The sequence below is a fragment of the Capra hircus genome, chromosome 29 (assembly GCF_001704415.2).
Source record: "Capra hircus breed San Clemente chromosome 29, ASM170441v1, whole genome shotgun sequence".
Taxonomy (NCBI): Eukaryota; Metazoa; Chordata; class Mammalia; order Artiodactyla; family Bovidae; genus Capra; species Capra hircus.
In genome coordinates this window covers 39,973,967-40,000,200 of record NC_030836.1, presented here as the reverse complement: position 1 = coordinate 40,000,200, position 26,234 = coordinate 39,973,967, and the positions used below count along the sequence as shown (strand labels likewise).

The following is a 26,234-nucleotide window of genomic DNA, read 5'->3' as shown; positions in this document are numbered from 1 at the left end:
CAGCATGTAGATGGGTTTTGCATTTTTTAAAATCCAAATTTACAGTTTCTGCCTTTTAAGGAGGGTTTAGACCACATACTTTTAATATAAATATTACTGTAGTTGAGTTTAATTCTCAAGTTTCTTCTACTCCACTTCTGGTCTTCCTTTGTGGCTCCGATGGTAAAGAATCTGCTTTCAATGCAGGAGAACTGGGTTCGATTCCTTGGTCTCTCTGATTCCCTGGAGAAAGAAGGGAATGGCAACCCATTGCAGTATTCTTGCTTGAAGATTTCCATGGGCAGAGGTGCTAAGCATGTCCAACTCTTTATGACTCCATGGACTACATGCAGCATACCAGGCTTCCCTGTCCTCCACTATCTCTCAGAGTTTGCTCCAGTTCTTGTCCATTGAGTCAGTGATGCTATCTAACCATCTCATCCTCTGATGTCCACTTCTCCCTCTGCCTTCAATCTTTGCCAGCATCGGTATCTTTTCCAAACAGTGCTCTCTTCACATTAGGTGGCCAAGTATTGGAGCTTCAGCTTTAGCATCAGTCCTCCCAAAGAATATTCAGCATTGATTTCCTTTAGGATGGACTGGTTTGATCTTGCAGTCGAAGGGACTCTCAAGAGTCCAGCACCACAATTCAAAAGCATCAATTCTTTGGTGCTCAGCCTTCTTTGTGGTCCAGTTCTCACATCTGTACATGACTATTAGAAAAACCATAGCTTTGACTATCCAGACCTTTGTTGGCAAAGTGCTGTCTCTGCTTTGTAATAGCTGTTTAGGTTTGTCATAGCTTTTCTTACAAGGAGCAAGTGTCTTTTAATTTCATGGCTGAAGTCATGTGTGCAGTGATTTTGGAGCCCAAGAAAATAAAGTCTTGGGCTTTATTTAAAATAAATTAAATAAAAAACGTTTCCATTTCCCCCTTTTCTACTTACCTTGAAGTATGGGACCGGATGCATAACAAACAGAAGAGGAAGAATAATTAATATTTGTTCCAGACTTAGGTGTTTGCAAAGCCCTCTCAGGGATCCTTGCTCATCCCAGTTACACATGTGATCCTCATGGTGATCCTCATTTATCATCACGGTACATGTTTTGCAGAAACTTGAGGCTATGCCACTTGATCAAGGTCACGCAGGTAAAGTGCTGAGGAGCCAAAGTGCAAACCCAGGACATCAGTCCCCATGTTGTATGTTTCTGCTCTGCACCCAGTGTGGGGGGAGTGGAGAACTGGCACTTGTTGTTTATGCTGAAGCAACGGGGCAAGGGGCACCGCCAGCCATCTCTAGGGCTGCACACCTTACTCTAATCTGAGTGCCCTCATGCTTAGCAAATACCTCAACCTTGCACAGGATCTGATATCAGCTGAAACTATTTGTTGTTGAGCTGAACGGTCATATGATAGATCCTCACTCAGCAAGAGCCAACAATACCTCACATTTTTCACCCCACAGATGTGAGGCCTTCAGAGTTATCCTGAGCTAGTGCTTGCCCACATCCCTCCCCCTCTGAGACATTCTTCAGACTCCCCTTTGGGGTTGGTAACTGAGGGTGCCAGTCTGGCTTCCATCCACCAGATATTGTATAGTCACCTCTGGGCCTCACTATCTTCCCATATATTGAGTTTCCCGTGTTTGAGGTATGTGAGCTGAATCTCATCAAAATAGACTGTAGTGGAAAGAAGTTGAGGGCAAGAACTCAAGCAGTAGGGCCAGTAGCTGCAGAGTTCGTGACCCCTCCCCATGCTGTGGGAGCAAGGCCCAGGGTCTGTACCTAGAAACTGTGTTCTTGGTTCTGACAGGCACTGCTCCAGCTTTGTCAGCCCCTACACAGGGCTCAGTGACAGAAGCTGGGCTCCAGGACACCTGAGAAATGTCTGTCTCCTCACCCCTCTCACACTTCCTTCCTTTCACGGACTCTGTCCTCCCCGTGTGTGTCTCTCATGGAGGGTGTGGTGTTGATGTCAGGTGGCAATCCACAGCGAACCTCATGTTTGTTACAGCTTTAGCTTGCTGTTGAAATTTAGAAATGGGGAGACATCACAGCGATGCAGGTTTATAGATAGCCTCCCTTGGAGACCAGGCAGGTCTGGTTGCGCTGGGCCCGCCCTCCAACTTGCAGGAGGTGCCTGAGTTGGGGTGGAGCTTTCAGAGGACACGGTCTCTGACATGCCAGCCTCCTGTGTTGGCATCTGGGTTTGTGAGTTCTGTGGAGGTGAAAGCTCGGAGGAGATGAAAGAAAGACAGGAAGGAAGAAGGAAAGAAAGGAGGAAAGAAAGAAGGAAAAGAGAAAGTTTCTTCCTCAGGGTTTGTCAGTGAGATAACAGTGATGCGTCGTCTCTACTTGGTGGAGGGAATGAAGATCCGCACCTGTTCCTTTCCTGCCTTGGTCCCAGTCTGATCTCCTTAGAGTGGGGGGCATCACCCCCCGAAGAGCTGCTGTCCCTGTACCTGTGGATGCTGTGTGAGTGCCTCCCCACTGCCCAGCCCTCCCCACCCTGTCTCGGGCCTCACGGGTCTGCCGTGGCTCCTATGGTGGTCTTGCTGTCGCTTGATCCTGACCCTCTGACTCTTGCCCTGGGATCTGATCCCAGGCAGAAAAGCTCCCGGGTGCACATGCCGCACTGTCTTGGGATCCGCAAGCCTGGAATCATGCTGTTTTGTATTCTATTCTTTTCTCTCAATGTCCTAGTGGAACGATTTCTCATAAAGTTAAATATAATTTTCGGGTAGTTGGTTGCATGATGGCCTGTGTGCTGTGGACATTTGAAGTTTATGATGTTGAAAGGCCTTGGGATGTTACTGATCTTCTCTTTTTTTAGAGACTCTGAGGACTTGTTCCTTGCTGCTTATTTATGTTTGTGGCTGCTTCTGATCATCGCTTTAGCAGAAAGTTGGAAGCAAATTTGCTGGGACAAAGGTCATACGTATATTTATGACAAATCATCTCCAAAGAGATTGAATAAATTCACACACTTAGCAGAAGCGCTCAAGACCTAGCGTTTGCCTGTTTTTTTTTTTCTACCTTTTCTCTCACTGAGGGCTATAATTTTTTAGAATTAGAATTTGTAAAGGATAAAAGTGGAAGGTGAGATAAGATTGTTGCTTTGAAGATCAGAATTCATCCTCATGTTGGTGGCACAGGCTACAAGTATGGAGCCTCTAGACCAGGGGGCTCATTAATGGACACCAGCTTTAGCCCCCACCTTACACTGATCTATGGGAGTACAGCCTGACCTTCTCCAGGTTTTCTCATGGCAGTAGCATGCTGAGATCATGTATGTCTCCTGACATGGATGCAACTATGTGTTAGTGGAAGCATCTGCTAATTCACACATTCATTTAGTCAGTATGTACTTCTTGGGGGCCTACTAAGTGCCTCTCACTAGTGGTGGAGCCAGAAGATCAGAGGAGAACTTCATTCATCTGTACAAAGAAGGTCATTTTTTGCCAAGATTCATGGGGAGGCAGTGAGGTAGCATATGTAATTAATCAGAGCCATTATTCTTACTCTTGGTGGTGGTTTCTCACCAACAGAAATGTTGCTTATGACTTCCTGAAGACCACTGCGAAAATATGTTTGAGAAATGGTTCACTGAGTCTCCACTTAGCTCGCTTAGAGATCATTTCAGTTCAGTCGCTCAGTCATGTCTGACTCTTTGCGACCCCATGGACTACAGCACGCCAGGCCTCCCTGTCCATCACCAACTCCTGGAGCTTGCTCAAACTCATGTCCATCGAGTTGGTGATGCCATCCAACAGTCTCATCCTTTGTCTTCCACTTCTCCTCCCCCTTTCGATCTTTCCTAGCGTCGGGGTCTTTTCAAATGAGTCAGTTCTTTGCATCAGGTGGCCAAAGTATTGGAGTTTCAGCTTCAGCATCACTCCTTCCAATGAATATTCAGTACTGATTTCCTTTAGGATTGACTAGTTTGATCTCCTTGCAGTCCAAGGGACTCTCAAGAGTCTTCTCCAACACCACAGTTCAAAAGCATCAATTCTTTGGCACTCAGCTTTCTTTATAGTCCAACTCTCACATCCATACATGACTACTGGAAAAACCATAACTTTGACTAGATGGACCTTTGTTGGCATGTACTGTTAAAAGAGAAAAACTGGTTCTGCTCTCATATTTCTCCCCTTATCAGCTCAGCCATTGTCCACTTTCTTTCCTCAAACTGATCATAATTCAGGGCCATCCAAAAGGGTCTAGGCACATGTAACTGTGGACATAAGGCCAATCTGCACACAGATGGTAATTGCACGGTTTAGGGGTGTCTTTCATAGGGTTTGGGGTGGCAAGACTGAGGTCAGTGCCCTTCTCGTCACCCTATGACAGACTTTCCCTGTCCCCCTGAAGAGGAAGCCCCTCACTCCTCTGGCCCCTCCCCCCCGACATGTTTATTGTTTTCTCCATCTGACCCTGCCCCTCGGTGTGGTTTCTTTATCTGTCTCCGTGACATGGTGGTGGTTCCTAAGCCAGCCTTCTAACCCTGGGGTCCTCCACAGCACCTAGCACATAGTAGATGCTCAGTAAATTTGCACTGTATGAAAGATGAGGAAGGAAGGGAGCGAGACATCGCTTCTGCTGATGCTTGTCTTGCCTGAGTAAAGGTCCATATTATGTGTTTCTTGGGGAGTGTTTTCCATCGCTATTATTCCTTCCTGTTTCTTCTCTCACCTGGGTCTCACTCCACTTCTGACACTTGCTGTTCCATAGACTGGACTTTATACTAAGGTCTCCAGGTAAGAAGTGATGCTTCCACTCCATAAATGCCAAATCATGGCAGCTCGAATGAAATGGTTTGTAGCTCTGCCCCTGGAGGAAGCTCAGAAAGACTGAAATGCTAATTGCGTCGTGGGTCCCCTGTTACACGAATAGCATCCTTCCCAGCAGCACTGGAGGCCAAGGGAAGGGGCGTATTGGGCCCTGGAAGGGTGGGGGATGGCTCAGGGATCCTCATGGGCCTGTCACTTGAGAAGTGGGACTGGAAAGGACACAGCAGGTGTGGGCAGCAGAGAGCTGGTGACTGTTGTGAGAATGCAAAAGGGAACCATCTTAGCTTGAAGGACCTCACCTGGAACCTCCCTGGAACTGAAGGCCACTAGTAGTGTTCCTCTGAGGTGGGAAGAATAGAATCTGTTTTTAATACCCCTTACCATCTGTCTGAATAAAGAGGAGGTGGACTTGGAGGGGCTGTCATAAACTCTTCCAGAATCTAGAACATCCCCCTGACAGTTCCTCTGGGACGGCTTCTCTCCACCTCCAGTCATGTGGCTCTGGAGGAAACAGAGGTGACAGGGCCATGTGACTAAGTAAAGCCAATCACAGAACCTTGTGCCCCTGACAGGATAGTTGGCCCAGGGCTGAACATATGATCTGAGTTGGGCTACTCATATCCATCCCAGGAACCCTGATGCCCTCTGTGCTTCTTTCTGTACTGGCTAGATGCTTTAGGGATGTAAAGCCCTGGGGCAGGCAACTGCAGAGTCCTTCAGCAGGAGTAGAAGCCTGAGGGAAGGAAGCTGTCAGGCTAAGAGAAGCAGAGAATAGAGAACGAGTAGAGGGCAGGAGAGAAAGACCGACCGGCGACTTCTAATTTCTCAGGTCCAGTCGTTGAGATCTTTGCATCTATTCTGGCTCATGTGTCCCAAATCCACAGTGTCCTTCCAATAAGCCTCCCCTTTCCTTGAAGCCAGTTGGAGTTGGGCTCCTCTCACTTGTGCTTCAGGCTTGAGTCTAGATCCTTCCCAATTATGATGCACCTCCTCAACCCAAAGAGAGGCAGCCATTTGTATTAGCTCCACTGAGATGAAATCCTTTATTCTTTACTGAGGATAGGGCTTGCAGAGCACCAAATACAGTCCACCAGCATCCCTGGTGGGATGGCCCTGCATATGAGTGTGTTTGGAGTGGGCCTGACTGATTCCTGAAGCAGCCAGCATTTACACTGTGGGAGCCAGGCTGATCCTGTAGTTTCTCTGATTAAAAGCTGAGAAGTATGCTCTCAGGAAGACAGTACCCAGGAGCCAGGTCTCTGAGGGGGCTTATGAGCTCTGTGCCTCCTTGAAAGCTGATAAAGCAGAGGTCCTGAGAAATCTGGGAGAGACAGAAATACACACCAGTCAGCCTGAGTTACCTGCCACCACCTCCATACCCAGAGCAGGCAGCTCTTCCAATTTTTCTCCCTCCTTTGGGAAGAATCCAGTGGCTCTTTCAGTAGCTTCAGAGATGGGGGTTACGAGAACAAGAAGGGATAAAACATGTGATTAGCATGACAGAGGGGGTTGGGTAGCAAGGAGTGAGAGTTTTGGATTATTGTACAGAAACTAATATATAGAGGATGTATGATCAGCTAAGTCCTAATATATAATACTGGATTCTGTATTCAATACCCTGTGATAAAATCTGTAATGGAAAAGAATATGAAAAAGAATATGTGTACACACATACACACACACACACACACACACACACACACACATCAGGTCGCATCGCACCCAGGGATCATGGCATCTGATCCCATCACTTCATGGCAAATAGATGGAGAAACAGTGGAAACAGTGGCAAATTTTATTTTGGGGGGGGTCCAAAATCACTGCAGATGGTGACCGCAGCCATGGAATTAAAAGACGTTTACTCCTTGGAAGAAAAGTTATAATCTAGACAGCATATTAAAAAGTAGAGACATTACTTTGCCAACAAAGTTCCGTCTAGTCAAGGCTATAGTTTTCCAGTGGTCATGTATGGATATGAGAGTTGGACTATAAAGAAAGCTGAGCACTGAAGAATTGATGCTTTTGAACTGTGGTTTGGAGAAGACTCTTGAGAGTCCCTTGGACTGCAAGGAGATCCAACCAGTCAATCCTAAGGGAAATCAGTCCTGAATATTCATTGGAAGGACTGATGGTGAAGCTGAAACTCCAATACTCTGGCCACCTGATGCAAAGAGCTGACTCCTCTGATGCTAAGAAAGATTGAAGAGAGGAGAAGGGGATGACAGAAGATGAGATGGTTGGATGGCATCACCAGCTCAGTGCGCATGAGTTTGAGTAAACTCTGGGGAGTTGGTAATGGACATGGAAGCCTGGCGTGCTGCAGTCCATGGGGCCACAAAGAGTCAGACATGACTGAGAGACTGAACTGAACTGAATTGATACACACACACACACACACACACACACACACACACATAAAACAGTGAGAGCAGAAAGTAGCATAATATTGTAAAGTAACAATACTTCAATTAATTTAAAAAGAAAAAACGAAGAATGGCCCATAGTTCCCCTCACACTCTGCTATTTCATTGCTTCTGATCCCAACTCTTTTCTCTGCAGAGAATCCCTCTTCTTTTCCCCATTGCCCACAGCCCTTTCTTTCTTTCTTTTTTTTTAAAATTAATTTTGTATTGGAGTATAGCCAATTGACAGTATTATGATAGTTTCAGGTGGACTGCAAATGAACTCAGCCATACGTATACAGGTACCCATTCTTCCTCAGATTCCCCTCCCATCCAGGCTGCCATGTAACAGTGAGCAGAGTTCCCTGTGCTACACAGTAGGTCATTGTTGATTGCCCATTTTAAATATAGCAGTGTACTCAACCCATTGTTGATACTATTCTCAGGCCTTCTAGGGAGACTCCCTTAACCTACACTCACCATCTTTGGCCACTTCAGGCTGGGTTGAGTGACTTACCCTGGTTCTGCAGCCCTCATCACCCGTAATCTGCCCCTGTCCCCCTTTGCACAGCCCCCAGGGGGCCATTTGCATAGAATCCAGTATAATTTGCCTCAACCCAAGCGGGCTTCCTCATGCAATTACTGCAATTCCCTCTCTTCCCCAAAGCCTCCTTTGAGCCTATCGGCCTGCTCTGAACTCCCACAGGGGGCTGACATGAAGCCTCCACCCTGTGCCGGGGCTGAGCAGTCACTGTGCTCCTTTATTCACCTTAGCATCCCCAGGTTCCCCAACTCACAAAGTGTGAAGTTTCAGTGAAGTTCTAGGGTAAGCATGTAATTTACGATCCCAACCTGGACACCTTGGAGATAGGAAGGGAGACAGTTAAACTCTATGGTGGGACAGAACACTGGGACTGTCCCTGGTCACCCCGCTTGTCACCTGTTCTATTTCAGGGATTGCTAGAGCTGACTTTCCGTGTTCCTGCATCTGAGGGCTCTGGTTGAAATGAAGCTCTGTGAGGGCTGAGGCCCTTAGTGTTCCCCTCTCCTTGTGACTCCCACCATGCCGGCACAGGATGGTGTCTCCAAAGTTATTTCAGGAGGATGAATGTCCCAGACTGCCCTTTACTCTCAGGAGGTTAGTTTTGCTGGAGGCACTGGCCCAGCCAATGCCTGTGCTCAGCCAGTACCCACCCTCATGGTCCCCACAGCTATGGTTATGTTAGAGTTACCCACTCCTATTTTTTTCATTTGTAAGACCTGCTGAATTCTGTATGATTATACTTCGGAACCTCTACCTTAGTATTAGACAGAAGTCATCTTTCCATAAAAATTTCCACTCAATTATGTCCATACTGACTCGACTTCTACCTTTTCTGGAGAAGTTTTACACTCTATTTAGTAGCAGCTGCAATGAGGTGACTGGGCCTGAAGAGGGGTCCCTCCTCTCAGCAGCAGTCGGAAGATCAGTTAGTTCAGTTCAGTTCAGTTGTTCAGTCATGTCTGACTCTTTGCGACCCCATGAATCGTAGCCCGCCAGCCCTCCCTGTCCATCACCAACTCCCGGAGTTCACTCAGACTCATGTCCATCGAGTCGGTGATGCCATCAGCCATCTCATCCTCTGTCATCCCCTTCTCCTCCTGCCCCCAATCCCTCCCACCATCAGGGTCTTTTCCAACAAGAACTCTTCTCATGAGGTGGCCAAAGTACTGGAGTTTTAGCTTTAGCATCAGTCCTTCCAAAGAACACCCAGGACTGATCTCCTTCAGAATGGACTGTTGGATCTCCTTGCAGTCCAAGGGACTCTCAAAGGTTCTTGCAAATTCCAGATTTGCGAACCAGCTCCTAGTGTTGTCCCCTCACCTCTTGGGTGTAGTATTGAGGGGACACTGGGTAGTCGATGGTGTAGATGGTGAAGACAACAGGAGGCAGGGTCTTGGTATTGTTACATGATATCATTTGCTGTAGCGAAAGAAGGAGGTTGGCCCAGGTGATCCTTGGTATGTGGGGAGCTGGGAATTACCCTGTGGCATGACCCTTCACCTGGTCATCCTGGTTGGGCCTGGGGTTGATGCGCCTCTGGATGTTGCTGACCGGGTCACTTGGGCCAACCAGCAATGGGCTCCCGGTACACACAAAGGCCTGGCATCCATCAGAAGAAGCAATGACCGTTCCATTTATTATTTATTTATGGAGATGCTGAGAGAAAATGGGAAAAATCAGCAGCAGGGTCACTCTGAAGTCTCCCCTGTGACTGCCCCCTCCCTGAATGTCTCCCGAGCAGCCCTTCAGCTCTTGCCCTGACTCCACTTTCCTTTTCTCTGGTCACGTCACGTTTTTGTTTTTGTTTTTTCCTCTCTCTCTTTTTTTTTTTAATTTTTATTTTTACTTTATTTTACTTTACAATACTGTATTGGTTTTGCCATACATTGACATGAATCCACCACGGGTGTACATGAGTTCCCAAACATGAACCCCCCTCCCACCTCCCTCCCCATAACATCTCTCTGGGTCATCACCGTGCACCAGCCCCAAGCATGCTGTATCCTGCATTGGACATAGACTGGCGATTCGATTCTTACATGATAGTATACATGTTACAATGCCATTCTCCCAAATCATCCCACCCTCTCCCTCTCCCTCTCCCTCTGAGTCCAAAAGTCCGTTATACACATCTGTGTCTTTTTTGCTGTCTTGCATACAGGGTCGTCATTGCCATCTTTCTAAATTCCATATATATGTGTTAGTATACTGTATTGGTGTTTTTCTTTCTGGCTTACTTCACTCTGTATAATCGGCTCCAGTTTCATCCATCTCATCAGAACTGATTCAAAGGAATTCTTTTTCACGGCTGAGTAATACTCCATTGTGTATATGTACCACAGCTTTCTTATCCATTCATCTGCTGATGGACATCTAGGTTGTTTCCATGTCCTGGCTATTATAAACAGTGCTGCAATGAACATTGGGGTACATGTGTCTCTTTCAATTCTGGTTTCCTCGGTGTGTATGCCCAGCAGTGGGATTGCTGGGTCATAAGGTAGTTCTATTTGCAATTTTTTAAGGAATCTCCACACTGTTCTCCAAAGTGGCTGTACTAGTTTGCATTCCCACCAACAGTGTAGGAGGGTTCCCTTTTCTCTACACCCTCTCCAGCATTTATTGCTTGCAGATTTTTGGATTGCAGCCATTCTGACTGGTGTGAAGTGGTACCTCATTGTGGTTTTGATTTGCATTTCTCTAATAATGAGTGATGTTGAGCATCTTTTCATGTGTTTGTTAGCCATCCATATGTCTTCTTTGGAGAAATGTCTATTTAGTTCTTTGGCCCATTTTTTGATTGGGTCGTTTATTTTTCTGGAATTGAGCTGCAGAAGTTCCTTGTATATTTTTGAGATTAGTTGTTTGTCAGTTGCTTCATTTGCTATTATTTTCTCCCATTCAGAAGGCTGTCTTTTCACCTTGCTTATATTTTCCTTTGTTGTGCAGAAGCTTTTAATTTTAATTAGATCCCATTTGTTTATTTTTGCTTTTATTTCCAGTATTCTGGGAGGTGGATCATAGAGGATCCTGCTGTGATTTATGTCGGAGAGTGTTTTGCCTATATTCTCCTCTAGGAGTTTTATAGTTTCTGATCTTACATTTAGATCTTTAATCCATTTTGAGTTTATTTTTGTGTGGGGTGTTAGAAAGTGATCTAGTTTCATTCTTTTACAAGTGGTTGACCAGTTTTCCCAGCACCACTTGTTAAAGAGATTGTCTTTACTCCATTGTATATTCTTGCCTCCATTGTCAAAGATAAGGTGTCCATATGTGTGTGGATTTATCTCTGGGCTTTCTATTTTGTTCCATTGATCTATATGTCTGTCTTTGTGCCAGTACCATACTGTCTTGATGACTGTGGCTTTGTAGTAGAGCCTGAAGTCAGGCAAGTTGATTCCTCCAGTTCCATTCTTCTTTCTCAAGATTGCTTTGGCTATTCGAGGTTTTTTGTATTTCCATCCAAATCTTGATATTATTTTTTCTAGTTCTGTGAAAAATATGGCTGGGTAGCTTGGTAGGGATTGCATTGAATTTGTAAATTGCTTTGGGTAGTATACTCATTTTCACTATATTGATTCTTCCGATCCATGAGCATGGTATATTTCTCCATCTATTAGTGTCCTCTTTGATTTCTTTCATCAGTGTTTTATAGTTTTCTATATACAGGTCTTTAGTTTCTTTAGGTAGATACATTCCTAAGTATTTTATTCTTTTCGTTGCAATGGTGAATGGAATTGTTTCCTTAATTTCTTTTTCTACTTTCTCATTATTCGTGTATAGGAATGCAAGGGATTTCTGTGTGTTGATTTTATATCCTGCAACTTTACTATATTCATTGATTAGCTCTAGTAATTTTCTGGTGGAATCTTTAGGGTTTTCTATGTAGAGGATCATGTCATCTGCAAACAGTGAAAGTTTTACTTTTTTTTTTTTCCAATTTGGATTCCTTTTATTTCTTTTTCTGCTCTGATTGCTGTGGCCAAAACTTCCAGAACTATGTCGAATAGTAGCGGTGAAAGTGGGCACCCTTGTCTTGTTCCTGGCTTTAGGGGAAATGCTTTCAATTTTTTACCATTGAGGATAATGTTTGCTGTGGGTTTGTCATATATAGCTTTTATTATGTTGAGGCCCTTCTATTCCTGCTTTCTGGAGAGTTTTTTTTTTTTTATCATAAATGGATGTTGAATTTTGTCGAAGGCCTTCTCTGCATCTATTGAGATAATCATATGGCTTTTATTTTTCAATTTGTTAATGTGGTGAATTACATTGATTGATTTGCGGATATTGAAGAATCCTTGCATCCCTGGGATAAAGCCCACTTGGTCATGGTGTATGATCTTTTTAATGTGTTGTTGGATTCTGATTGCTAGAATTTTGTTGAGGATTTTTGCATCTATGTTCATCAGTGATATTGGCCTGTAGTTTTCTTTTTTCACGTCACGTTTTTGACTTCCTTTCAGTTCTTGAATGCACACTGTATTGTACCTCCAGGCCTGGGCTTGTGCTGGAGCCCTTCAGAGAAGACCCCTCGTCCTCTTTGTCTAGCTAATTTCTCCGCATCTTCCAGGTTCCTAGTTAATTGTCACATTGCCAGGAAAGCCTTCACCCCAGATGAGATCAGGTTCCTGTCCTAGTCACTCTCTGCAGGCACTTTCTCAAGTCTAGCTTGTACCAAAACAGTAATTCAGTGTGTGTGTGAGTCGTTTCATATACATCTGCCTTAGCAGATGCAAGGGCAAGTTGCATCCTCAGTGTCTTCCTCTAGAGCCAGACACACAGTGGATGCATAATATATGTTTGCTGAATGAATGAAGAACACCCAGAGACATGTATTTGGTGTCTCATCAATGATGGGTCAACCCACACAGTGAAGATGGAGGTCTCCAGGCAGCAGATACTCAGAGTGGTGGTGGGGGAGACACAGGCAGCTCTTGGAGAGCATGTCTCCCAGCACTGCCCCCTCACTGGGCTTAGACACTGAAGCTCTGGCCAGGGGATGCCTGAGCTAGCCCAAGGGACTCCAAAGGACAAGAAAGCTTTTGTCTGAGGATATCATACAGAATCCCATCAATTTTTGCCCTTCCTTCCGAGGCCACTCCTGGGTCCTAGCTTCCTGATTCTCTCTGTCACAGGAGAGAATGTGTGCTTAGTTTGGGCAGTAAGTAGCATTGGTTAGGTGGGGTGTCTCTTTGTATATGCTGCTTTCAGGTCTCAAGACTGAGGCCAACTTCTCTCCACTGCTGGGTAACTTCTCCCTGAGGAGACCAGTTTTCCTGGTTTGTCTAGGACTTTCTCAGTTTTTCAACTGGCAATTCTGTGTACTGAGAACCTCCAAGGTCTTGGGTAGCCCTGGTCAGTAGGTCATCTTATCACAACCCTGTTTAGGCTGATGAAATTCCCCCTGATCCTCTTTTTAGCACAACATAGGTTTCTCAGTCCACGGTCCCCACCTCATAGCATAGGGATGCAGCCCTCCTCCAGGCGCCCAGGACTTTTTGGACCTTTTCAGGACCCTGGTCAGAGACCTGGTTAGGTTCCAGGGAGCAACTATGAATCTGTGGGTGATGCGTATCTATGTTTGTGTCTCTGTGTATATGTGTGTTTATATCTGTGTGCCTATAAGTGTGTTTATGTGTGTCTCTATGTGTGGAGCATATGTTTGTTTGTGACTGTGCATGCAGTTATGTGTGTCTGCATGTGTACACATGCACGTGTGGGAGCATCACTTGGGGTGGCCCTCAGAGGGAGAGGCTTACCAGTCCATGAGCATATGCCAGGAGCAGGCTTGGGTCACAGGTGCCCACTTGAGATCTCCCTTGTAATAGGCATGATCCACCCCACCAAACATGACCACACTGCTGTTCTCTGGCCATCTGAAAAGAGAAGGAAGAAGGGGACTGGTTGGAGGAGAGTAACACCAGGCACTGTCTGAGGGCTGTGCTTCTCTACAAATCAGAGGCACTACTACAGTCCCCATTTTAAAGATGTAGAAACTGAGGCTCTGAGGGATTGAGTACCTGATCCAGGTCAGTCACTGTCTAATAAGTGCCACAGAAGAGGTTCAAAGCTGAGCAGCCTGGCCTGGCTCTGACCACCCAACCTTCTGAAGAGTGCCTGGTCCTCTCCAGCGACCTGACTGCTGAGATACACTCTCAGAGGACAACATGCTTGAGGGGTCAGGCTTCCTCCTTATCTAGCTTGTAATTTTTCAGGAAAGCCAAAGCCAGAGGGCGCTTTGAGAGTGGGGATTCAGGCACACCCACAATTGGCTTCACTTGCTTGTGACCAGTGCTGCCCATGGGGCTCACAACTGAGCGGGCTCCCCATCTCTGCTATCCTTGTCTTGAAATTCCTAATATGTTTGACCAAAAGGTCTCATATGTTCATTTTGCACTGGCTTCTACTAATTCTGTTGCTTGTCCTGGACTCCCTGTGAAATGTTAGTGACAAGGGAAACATTCTTGCCATCTCTATCTGTCTTTCCATATCAAATCCATCAGCAAATCCTGCTGCCTTTTCTTCAAACCCATATCCTGACACCTTCCATTGCTATCCTTCTTACTTCCACTCCTCTGGACCAAACTGCTGTCCTTGAACTCATGAGCATGGTTGTGTTCCAATAAAACTTTATTGACAAAAACCCAATAGTGGGGCCAGATGTGATCCTTGAGACACAGTTCTCCTAGGCTAGACTGTTTCTCAGGAATATTCTGGATCCGGTGGTCTATAATTTTTCATGCAACTGAAAGCATCTTATAACTAATTTATAGAGAGGGCTTGTCCAGTTCAGACTTATGAGCTCAAGTAGAAAGCAAAAACAGGCTGAGAAATGGCTATGATTCCTCAGGTTATCCAGGATGACTGTGGTCCCTTTGACAGCGAGTCTGCACTGTTAATCTCTTCCTTGAGGCATGGCTGAAAAGTTAAACTAAAATAAAAGTGATGAGACTCTTGCAAACTTGGAGACAAACACTCCTAATAATGTGAAAAGTGTAAATGCTATGGGCCATGCCACACATCCGTGATCTTTTGTGGTCTTCCTTGACACGTCATGTAAGTGCATTGCTGTCCTCAGTTGGAAAGGAGATTGCTAAGAGGAAAAGAGTTCAAATGGCAAAATGAATACTTTAGGGGCAGCCCAGCGACATGTGAGTGACTTTAGGTAGTGGGATGGATGGCAAAGATCAGGGGCGCCTTCGATGCCAGTCTGTGTCAAAGATCTAGGCTAGAGCATTATTACAATTACAGTTTCAGTATTGGAAGAAATGTGATGCATGCATCAACAAGACACTTTATATTATCCAACAAACATATAAGGAGAGCCCTGTGTGCTGGGGTCTGGATAGGATGCTGGAAAGTCAAAGTTGAGTAAGACACAGGTGGTCCTTATCTTCAGGGAGCTGGCAGTCTAAGGCAGTTCTCACAAACTCATGGCCTAGAAGGCAAGAAAAATGATAGAAGTGCATCCTGGACAGCCAGCATCACAGGCGCTACCCCTGGGGCAGCCTCTCCTCAGCTCCAGCTAGTGGTTGCCATGCTGGAAAGCAGGCTGATTGGCCAGTTTAGAGAGAAGTCAGAAGTCTGAATATTTATGTACAACCATCTGATTTTAAATGTTAGCAACTAACTTCTTTTTAAAAAAATTCCAAAGAGCATAATGAGAGCCAAATCTCCAACAGCTGTGTGCTGGATTCAGGCTTAAGGCTGTGCAGGCTTTTAGTTCTTGGATAGAGGTGGGAGTAGAGAGGGGACAGGGAGGGGGTTCAGTTGAAAAGGAGTATGACAGGCTGTGTATTGTTTAACATATGCAGAGTGCATCATGAGAAATGCTAGGCTGGATGAATCATGAGCTGGAATCACGATTGCTGGGAGAAATATCAATAACCTCAGATACGCAGATGATACCACCCTTATGGCAGAAAGCAAAGAGGAACTGAAGAGGCTCTTGATGAAAGTGAAAGAGGAGAGTAAAAAATTTGGCTTAAAGATCAACATTCAAAAAACTAAGATCACGGAATCTGGTCCCAGCACTTCATGGCAAATAGATGGGGAAACAACAGAAAACATGAGAGATTTTATTTTGGGAGCACGAAAATCAATGCAGATGCGACTGCAGCCATGAAATTAAAGGACGTTTGCTCCTTGGAAGAAAAACTATGACCAACTTGGACAGGATATTAAAAAACAGAGATATAACTTTACCGACAAAGGGCCATCTAGTAAAAGCTATGGTTTTTCCAATAGTCATGTATGGATGTGAGAGTTGGACCATAAAGAAAGCTGAGGGCCGAAGAATTGATGCTTTTGAACTGTGGTGTTGGAGAAGACTCTTGAGAGTCCCTTGGACTGCAAGGAGATCCAATCAGTCAATTCTAAAGGAAATCAGTCCTGAATATTCATTGGAAGGACTGATGTTGAAGCTGAAGCTCCAATCCTTTGGCCACCTGATGTGAAGAACTGACTCATTGGAAAAGACCCTGATGCTGGGAAAGATTGAAAGCAGGAGGAGAAGGGGAGATAGAGGATGAGATGGTTGTATGGTGTCACTGACTCAATGGCCATGAGTTTGAGTAAGCTCAGGGAGTTGGTGATGGACAGGGGAGCCTGGCGTGCTGCAGTCCATGGGGTCGGAAAGAGTCGGACATGGCTGAGCGACTGAACTGAACTGAGGAAAGCTCCAGGATGCACATGTCTGGTGAGGTTGCTGCACTGTTTTCCACGTGCTCTGCAAACCTGGAATCATGCTGTTTCGTATTCTGTTCTTTTCTCTCAGTGTCCTATTGGAAGGATTTCCTATAACACTAAATACGATTATCAGGTAGTTTGTTGTATGATGGCCTATTTATGTTGTGGACTCTTTATGCTCAATGAATTTTGGGAAGTCCTAGATATTGCCTTTTGTGGGAGATTCTGAGGATTTCATTCTTGCTTATTTATATTTACTGGTGCTTCTGCTCATTGCTTTAAAATAAACGTTAGAAGCAAAATTGTTGTGACAAAGGTCATAAGTATGTTTAGGACAAAACATCTCCAAAAAGATTTAATAAAGTTATACTCTTGAAGAAGTGTTCAAGACTTACCTTTTCACTATTTTTTCCTGCCTATTCTCTCACTGAAGTCTACAAATTCCAGCTGATTTCATGGCAGTACCCATGCTGAGACCATCTGTGTCTCCCAATATAAATACAGCAGTGTGGTCTGGTGGGAGCATCTACTAGAGCACCCATTTATTTGCTTATTTATTTTTCTCTTATCTGGGTCTCCCTCAGCCTCTGACCCCTAGTCCCTAGCCAGGCTCTCTATGTCAGATCTCTAGGTGGGACAAAGTGATGGTTTCACTTCCAAGTGTCAAACCATGGCAGCTCAAACCAAATGGTGTGTAGCTCTGCCTCTGCAGGAAGCTCAGACAGGCTGAACGCTCTGTGCATCCTGGGTTCTCCTTTTACATGAATGCTTCCTCCCCAGCAGCACTGGGGGCCAAAGGAAGGGGTGTGCTTTGCCCTGGAGGAGGAGGCTGGCTCAGGGATCCACACGGCCCAACACTTGGCAAATGGGACTGGAAAGGACACAGTTGGTGTGGGTGGCAGAGAGCTGGTGATTGGGGTTGAAGGAAAATAGGAATCATCTCAACTTGAAGGGCCTCACAGAGATCCCCCTAGGGCAGAAATTCACTGCCAATGTTCCTCTGAGATGCGGAGGATGGATAGAAGCTATTTTTATTACCCCTTACCATCCCTCTGAAAGCAGGCTTCCCCAATGACTCAAGAGTTAAAGAATTCACCTGAAATGCAGGAGATATGGATTTGATCCCTGGGTTGGGAAGATCCCCTGGAGAAGGAAATGGCCCCTTCCAGTATTCTTGCCTGGAGAATCCCATGGACAGAGGAGCCTGGAGGCAGGGGGGGTGGGGGGCTACAGTTCATGGGGTCGTATAGAGTCAGATGTGACTGAGCATGCAGGCACAACAGCCCTATCCCTCTGGATGGGGAATGGTGGAGTTGGTGGTGCAGTCATAAACACTTCCATGGTCTAGAACATTTTCCTGTCACTGGATCCCCAGTGTCCTTCCAATAAGTCCCCCTTTCCTTGAAGCCAGTTGGAATTGGGCTCCTCTCACTTGTGGTTCAGACTTGGTTCCTGCTCCTTCCTAATCATTATACCCTCCCAGACCCAAACAGAGACACCCATCTGTTTTTGCACCATTAAGAGTGAAACTGTTTATTCTTTTTTTTTAACCATTTATTTATTATTATTATTTTTTACTTTATCATGTTGAAACTATTTATTCTTTACTGAGAATAGGGTCTTGCAGATCATCAGACACAGTTCCTCAGTATCCCTGGATGGGATGGCCCTAACTGGGTGTGTGTGTTTGGAGTGGGCCTGAGTGATTCCTGAAGCAGTGCAGATTTATGCTGTGGGAGCCAGGTCAATCCTGTTTTTACTCCGATCAAAAACTAAGAAATATGCTCTCAGGAAGACGTCACCCAGGATCCAGGTCTCCAAGGGGACCATGTTCTCTGTGCCCCCTTGAAAGCTGCTAAAGCAGAGGCTCTTGGGAATCTGGGGGAGACAGACATACATACCAGTCAGTCTAAGCCCTTACCTGCCATCCCCCTCAACATCCAGAGCAGACAGCTTTTCCATTTTTTCCCTCCTGTGGGGAGAATCAAGTGGCTCTCACAGCAGCTGCAGAAGTGGGGGTACAGGAATAAGAAGGGCCAAAACATGCGGTTGTCATGATGAGGGGAGGAGGAGAGGATTGGGAGTTTGGGATCATCAGATTCAAACAAATATAGAGAGGATGGTTAAGCAACAAAGTCCTACTGTATAGCACAGGGAACTGTATTCAGTAGCCCATGATACACTGTAATGGAAAAGAACATGAAAAAGAATGTGTATATATTTGTACATACATAAAACTGAGTGACTTTGATGTTCTGCAGAAATTAACACAACATTGTAAAGCAGCTATACTTCAAAATACTTTAAAGAAAAAGAACAAGAATGTCCCATAATTCCCCTCACACTCTTCTGTTTCTTTCCTTCCAACTTCTGCTTGCTCTGTGCTCTGCAGAAAATGCCTATTCTTCTCACCCTTCCCCACAACTCATTCTTTTTCTAAAAGATTTTGATTTTTTATCACAGTGTAGCCAGTTAACAGTATTGTGACACTTTCAGGTGGACAGCAAAGGGACTCAGCCATACATCTACATGTATCCATTCTCCCCTGGGCTCCCCTCCCATCCAGGATATTACATAACAACAAGCAGAGTTCCATGTTCAACACAGTAGGTAATTGTTGGTTATCCACTTTAAATAGCAGCACCCACAACCTGCCCTATATATTGTACTTAGGCCCACTGGGAAGCCTCCTTGGACCCATACTCATCCTCTTTGGCCATTCCAGACTGGGTTGAGTGATTTCCCCTGGTGCCCCCCTGATCTGTAGCCCTCATCGCCCTTAATCTGCCTCCAGATCCCTTTTGCACCAACCATTCCATGCAATGGATTGCATGGAATTTGGTGTAGATATCCCTCAACCCAAGCAGGCTTCTTCACTCCTCCATGAGGCTGGGGGTTTAGAATTACTGAAATTCTCTCTCTTCCTCAGTGCCTTTTTTTGAGCCTATCAGCCTCTTTTGAGAAAGGAAGGGAGACTGTCAATAACTAGGGTGGGCCAGCACACAGGGACCATCCCCAGTCACTCCCCCTTGTCACCTGTCTATTTCAAGGGTTGCTAGAGCTGACTTTCTGTGTTCATCCATCTGAGGGCTTCGGATGAACTGAAGCTCTTTGAGGTCTGAGGACCTTAGAGTTCCCCTTCCCTTTTTCCTCGACACTGCTGGCATGGGGTGGTGTCTCTTCATTTATTTCAGAATGATGGATCTACCAGACTGCCCTTTACTCTCAAGTGGTTGATTTGTGGGAGGCACTGGCCCAGCCACAGAGCTCAGCAGCATCCTCAATGGTGTGGCTTGACCTGCAGGGGGCGTCCTCCTCCAAGCAGCACCCCAAGGTTTCCAGCAAGTCCTAGATTTGGGACAGACCCCAGGGATGAACCCTCACCTTCTGGATGTAGTATTTAGGGGACACTGGGAAGTCAGTGCCATGGATGGTGAAGATAACAGGAGGCAGGTTCGTGGCACCATTACATGACACCATTTGCTGTAAGAAAAAGGGAGAGTGGTTGGCCCAGGTGATCCTTGGTGTTTGGGGAGCCCAAGAACGACCCTGTGGCATGACCCTTCATCTCGCTATCCCCAGTGGGACTGGGGTTGATGCGCCTCTGAATGCTGCTGACCATATCAGTTGGGCCAGTCAGCAATCAGCTCCCAGTATCCACAATGCCCTGACAAGCAATAACCTTTCCGTTCATGGAGACGCTGAGAGACAGAGGGACAAAGCAGGCACCAGGGTCACTCTGAAATCTCTTCAATAACTGCCCCCTGCCTGCCTGTCTCCTGAAGAGACATTCAGTTCTTGCCCTGACTCTGTTCACCTTTATTGTGGTCACATCACCTTTTGGACTTCCTTTCAGTTCTTGAATAAATTGGCTGTTTTGTGTCTCAGGACCTGCGCTGGTGCCCTTCCTAGAAGACCCTCATCCCCTTTCTATAGTTAATTTCTTCTTATCTTCCAGGTTCCAGCCTAACTGTCACTTTTTCAGGGAAGTCTTCACCCCAGACTAGATCGAGCATTTGTCTTGCTCACTCTCTGTAGGTCCTTCCCCATGTCTAGCATGTACCAAAGTGGTAATTCACTACTGGACTACCGTGTGAGTCATTTCATCTACGTCTCTGTCACTAGATGTGAAGGCGAGTTGTATCCTTAGAGCCTTCCTCAAGTGCCCAGCACACAACGGATGCATGAAGTATGTTTGTTGAATGAAGAACATTCAGAGACCTGTATCCGGTGTCTCACCAATGATGGGTCAGCCCATAGACTGAAGATGGAGGTTCCCAGGGGCAGTAGGTGTTCTGAGTGGTGGCGGGGGAGACACAGGCTGGCCTGGGAGTGGTTGTCTCCCAGCACCACCTCCTCACCCGGCTCAGACACTGAGGCCCCTGCCAGGGGAGCGTGAGCAGACCCAGGGGCCTCCAAAGGACAGGAAAGCTTTTGTCTGAGGGTATCATGCAGAATCTCATCTATTATTGCCCCTTGTTCTCAGGCCACTCCTGGATCCCAGCTTCCTGATTCAGTCACAGCTGCTGCCCCACTGTGTGCCTGGTTTGGGTGGTTGGTAAGTAGCATTGTTTAGGTGGCGTGTCTCTTTTTATGAATTGTTTTAAGTCTCAAGACTGCAGCTAACCTCTCTCCACTGCTGGGTAGCTTCTCCCTGAGTAGATCAGTTTTCCCAGACTTTCAGGACTTTTTCAGTTTTCAGCTGGCAATTCTGTGTACTGAGAACACTCTAGGTCCTGGGTAGCTCTGGTCAGTAGGTCATCTTAAAACAACCCTGTTCAGGCTGGTGAAATTCCCCCTGATCCTCTTTTCACCATACTGTAGGGTCTTCTAACATTGTTCCCCACCTCGCACAGGGATGCATCCCTCCCCCAGCTGCTCAGACATCTCTGGATCCCTTCGGGACCCTGGTCAGAGGCCTGGACAGGAGGTCTGAGGCAATTACGTGTATATGTAGGTGAGGTGTGTATCTATATTTGTGTGTCTGTGTTCGTGCATATCTGTGTGCTGTGTGTTTATATCTGCACCTATGAGTGTGTTTATATGTGTCTCGTATGTGTTTTTACGTATGTTTGTGGGTGGAGCCAGTGTCTGTGTGTGACTGTGTGTCTGTGCGTGCACTTGTGTGTGTCTGTCTGTGTGCATGTGTGGAAGCGTCATTGGGGTGACCCTCAGAGGGAGAGGCTCACCGATCCATCATTATCTGCCAGTAGCATGGTTGAATCACTGGTATCCACTTAAGATCTCCGTGGAAGTAGGAATTGTTGACTCCACCAAACATTACCACGCTGGCGATATCTGGCTGGCTGAATAGAGAAGGATGAGGGGCTTGTTGGAAGAGAGTAACACCAGGCACTGTCTGTGGGCTGTGCTTCTTCACCCATCAGAGGCACTACTATGGTTGTTTCTTTTTTTTTTTTTTTCTTGTTCTCTTCTAATCTAGCCATGTAAAGTTATATATTTGTTTTTCGTTGTGCATATTGTTTTAGTGAATACAATAAAAGCTCATAAATTGTACATATGCAGAAATTGAGGTTCAGATGGACTGAGTACCTGACCAAGGTTGGTCCCCATATACTGAGTGCCAAGGAAGAAGTTCAAAGTTGGGCAGCCTAACCTGGTTCCACCACCCAATCTTTCCACCCAGTCTTATGAGGAAGGCCAGGTCCCCTCCAGCCACCTGAGTGCTCAGATATACCCTCAGAGGTCTCCATGCTGGTGTGGTCTGGCTTTCTCTTTGTCTAATCTATAATTATTCTGGAAAGCCAAGGCCCGAGGGAGCTAAGGGCATGGTTTCAATTTAACTTCACTTGTCTGTGATCAGTGCTGTCCATGGGGCTTACAGTTGAGCAGACCTCCAAATCTACTATCCCTGTCTTAAAATTCCGAATGTTTTGAACAAGGGGTTCCACATTTTCATTTTGGACTGGCTCTTGCAAACTCTGTAGCTGGTCCTGGGCCTCTGGTGAAATGTTACTGAGGAAGGAAACGTTTTCTCCATCCCACTCCTTCCTTCCATATCAAATTTATCAGCAACTCTTGTTACCTTTTCCTCCAATATCCGGTATCCTGACACCTTCTATTGCTTTCTCTTTCATCTCTACCCACCACCCCCCTCCAACCTGGACAAAATTACTGTCCTTGAGCCCAACAGCACGGTTGTGTTTCAGTGAAACTTTATTGACAAAACTCAGTGGTGGGGCCAGATGTGATCCTGGGGCCATAGTTCTCCTAGGCTAGACTATCTCTCAGAAATATTCTGGATCTGGTGGTCTATAACTTTTCATGCAACTGCAAGCATCTTACAGCTAATTTAGAGAGAAGACTTGTCCAGCTCAGACTTACCTGCTCAAGTAGAAGGCAAAGACAGGCTGAGAAATGACTCTTCGGTTATTCAGGTTGTCGAAGACAGGGCTGGTCCTATCAGTGGGAAGGAAGGGTGGGGTAGGCAAAGCCCAGGATGCTGTCATAAGGCCCATATTCCATGGCCTCACTGGACAGATTCGTGCTCAGGCCAAATGCTTGCCACACGGTAACAAGGTCCCCGATCTGTGGGAAGAGAGAGTTCCCACATAAAGGTTTGGGAAGTGGGATTGGGTTGGAGTGCAGATCATTAGCATCTCAGAGAAAAACTGAAGCCTGGCTGTACCCTGGCTGGACCTAAGATGGTTAGACAAAGCTGGGACAGGAATTCAGGTTCCATTTGTGTGATGCTGTATATTTTAACAACATGTGCTTCTCCTGAAAACACCATCTGAGTGAGTCAAATTGACCTCAGCCTTCTGTACAGGTGGGGCAACCAAGACTCAGGACAGGACCGAATGGTTCCTGCCTGAGCATGCAGTGAATAGAGAGCAGGCTAGTCTTCTCTTTGGCATCACTATGATGTGATGACAGAAATGGACGGAATTCATTGCAATGCATTGTGGATTCTGTATCTCTCCAGGAAGACCGAAGTCGCTGGCAGGGTTCTTATGAAAATTCGGCCTGGGAAAGAGGCTTTGCTGATGTGTATACCTGTGTGTGAGTGTACGTATGAGAGGAAGAGAGACAGAGAGACACAGGAAGAGTATACAAGACACTTACGGGGAGGCAGGCCATAGTTTTTATTAGTCTCAAAGGTCCCCTGGAGTGAGATCCCATTTATCAGGCCCCTTCCACAGCTGTGACCCCTGCTTTACCTGCCTGGATACCTGAAGCCCTGTGCTGTCCAGGGGCACCAGGTCAGTTTTATGCTCTCCCCCAAACCCATACCTACTTTAGCCCTGAAGGACAGCCAAGCTCCATCACTTGAAAAATGTGTGACCTGGTCAGGGCCCTGACTCGCTGCACCTCACGTCCCTTACCCTTATCATGGAGCTAATAATAGTACCTCCTTCCTGGTGTTGTTTCAGGATCAAACAAATTATTAGCATGAATGTACCCTGTAGAGTCTGAGAATATAAAAGTGGGTGCTTTATTATCCCCTCTTTCTGCTCCAGCAAAATGAACTCTGAGCTGCTCGTGGGTAAAGGAGCTATAAATCCACATGTCAAGCCACTCTCTGGGTTAGTTGTCCTGGGAGTTTGTGTGTCGGCAGGGGAGCTGTCTCAGGGACAGGACCCTCCTGGGCAGGTGGCCACTAGGGGATTTGGGGATGGACAGTCTCTGCCAGCTAGTCCTGCATCTGTTTTGCAGGCAGCAGTGGCTCCCAGGGCCAGCACTGACCAAGCCCCTGGTTCCCACATTACCCAAACAATGTCAGAGCCAAGATAGCCACTCATTCTCCCAGAGCCAAAGCTGAGGTTGATTGTCTTCCTCATGTCCTGGAAGGTGCTGGACTGACTAGGGTTGAATTTGCTATTCGTAGCTGCCAACACAAGAGATGCATATCTGTCAGGTGCCAAGGATAGAGAAGCGGGTGGGAAGGGCAGGACAAGATGGGTGGGGGGAGCAGGTACTCACAGCAGCTGGAACTTTGGCAGTAGACAGAGAGCACTCACAAGTCAGATGAGCCGGTGTCAAAGACGACCTGGAACTGTTGAGGGGGTGTTCCAATGGTGATGTTGCTGATGTAGGCCATCTACAGGGGCCGGGGAGGGGAGGTTAGTGCAGGCCAGTCTTCCTGATCCCCCCTGATCCCCAGAGTACTGCTTCCCTCTGGGCAACCCAGGTCTCCAGAAATCACTTTCCAACCATTCCTCCTCACAGCCTCTGCTCAGATAAGTTACTGCATTTGAGAAGCTCTCCAGTTTCTTCTTCAAGACCCAGACTGAGGGCCTCCTTCTCCAGGTGGGCCTCTAGGTCACCCCAGGCCACTCCCTCTAAACTCAGACCATGTCCTGTCAGCTATGCGCAGGTGGCCCTTTCATTTGACATGTATTCAATTTTTGTCTCTCTCTCAGCCTGGTCTGTGCATTCTTGAAGAAGAGATAAGACTCTTAAAAACAACAACAACAACAACAGAAACTATAACTATAGTCTTGGACTTTTATGGCCTCGCATGTCTTTGGGGCTCAGCAACTTTTTTCTGGTATCATTCCTGGATTTGCAGAGGGTGACCTTTCTCTGCCTGAGGATTCACACTTGTTTGCAGTTGGCTATCTTTTGATTGGGCTAGTCATGGCTCACTCTTCATCTTAACTCAATAGTTCACTTTGTTCAGAAAGAACAATCTCCCCCAATCTTGGCACAGAAATGGATGTTGACTTGCCACCTGGTCATTTCTGGGTCCAGTCACCACAGACCAAGAGTTGAGGATGAGAGTGCCTTTTCCTCTGGGAATGGGGTCATGTTCCCCACTGTTTCTGCCTCCTGCAGGAGCCCCAGCCCCAACATCCCACCTGGCACCTCCAGATGAGCCCCAGTGCTAGGCCAGAGCACCAGAGGGCGCTGTGGAGCACCATCCTCCCAACACTCACTTGCAGGGCCTGCTTCTTCTTTACAGGGATCCTTTTATTGAGCATGGGGAAAAGGAAACAAAGAAGGGTTAGCAATCAGCTGTCTGTATTATAGTATGACTGCCACACCTGGCATTGTAATGGCACTGTGTATTTTCCAAGCATTCTTATGAGTGTCATCTTTTTATCAGAATGCCATGCAAAGAAATGTCAAAAACCTAGGTCTGCATACAGTTTCTGTTGTGTAATCTTGGGTAAACCAGATGACTATTTGGCGCCTACGCGGATAAAGACATAAATAAATACAGCCAGAATAGGAGAGAGAGCAGAGACAAGCCCCTGAGGCAAATTCAGGAGAAATGGGCTTCCACAGCACCGCACCTAGAGTTGCACGGGCTGTGCAGTGAACAATTGCAGGGAGTGGTGTTCTTACATAGGTCCTAACGTGACTGGCACCCCCAGAGCCGTGCAACCCTGCAGGCCTACCTCAAGACGCTTTTGCCCCTCAGTGCCCATGATAAGGTTCTCATCAGTGGGTGAGTGTTGATCTTTGGACTGCCAGAGAATTACTTTCTCTTTTAACCTTGATGGGTATAAGGATAAGAGGATGACAAGAGAAGTCCCAGAAAGAGAGATGATGCCACTAACTGTCCCCATGCTTACTTGACTATGCACTCCAGGAGGGCCACCAGCCCAAGGAGCACAAGCCACTTCATGCTTCATGAAGTGAAGGACCTTCACCAGGTCCTTCATGCTCCAAGGACCCAGGGAAGATTAAGTCCTGAGCTTGCAGTGGTGAACACAAGCTGCTAATTATATGTGCTCTGACCTGCCCTAATTTGCCCCTTTAGGCCACTAATGGCTCTGATAAGGTCATGTGTGCGTACTCAGTCATTTCGACTCTTTGCAACCCCATGGACTCTTCAGGCTCCTCTGTCCACGGAATTTTCCAGCC

At 46.4% G+C, this 26,234-nt stretch overlaps 1 pseudogene; it reads right to left on the bottom strand.

Moving 5' to 3' along the window:
- Positions 18,126-25,345, bottom strand: LOC102169163 (annotated as a pseudogene).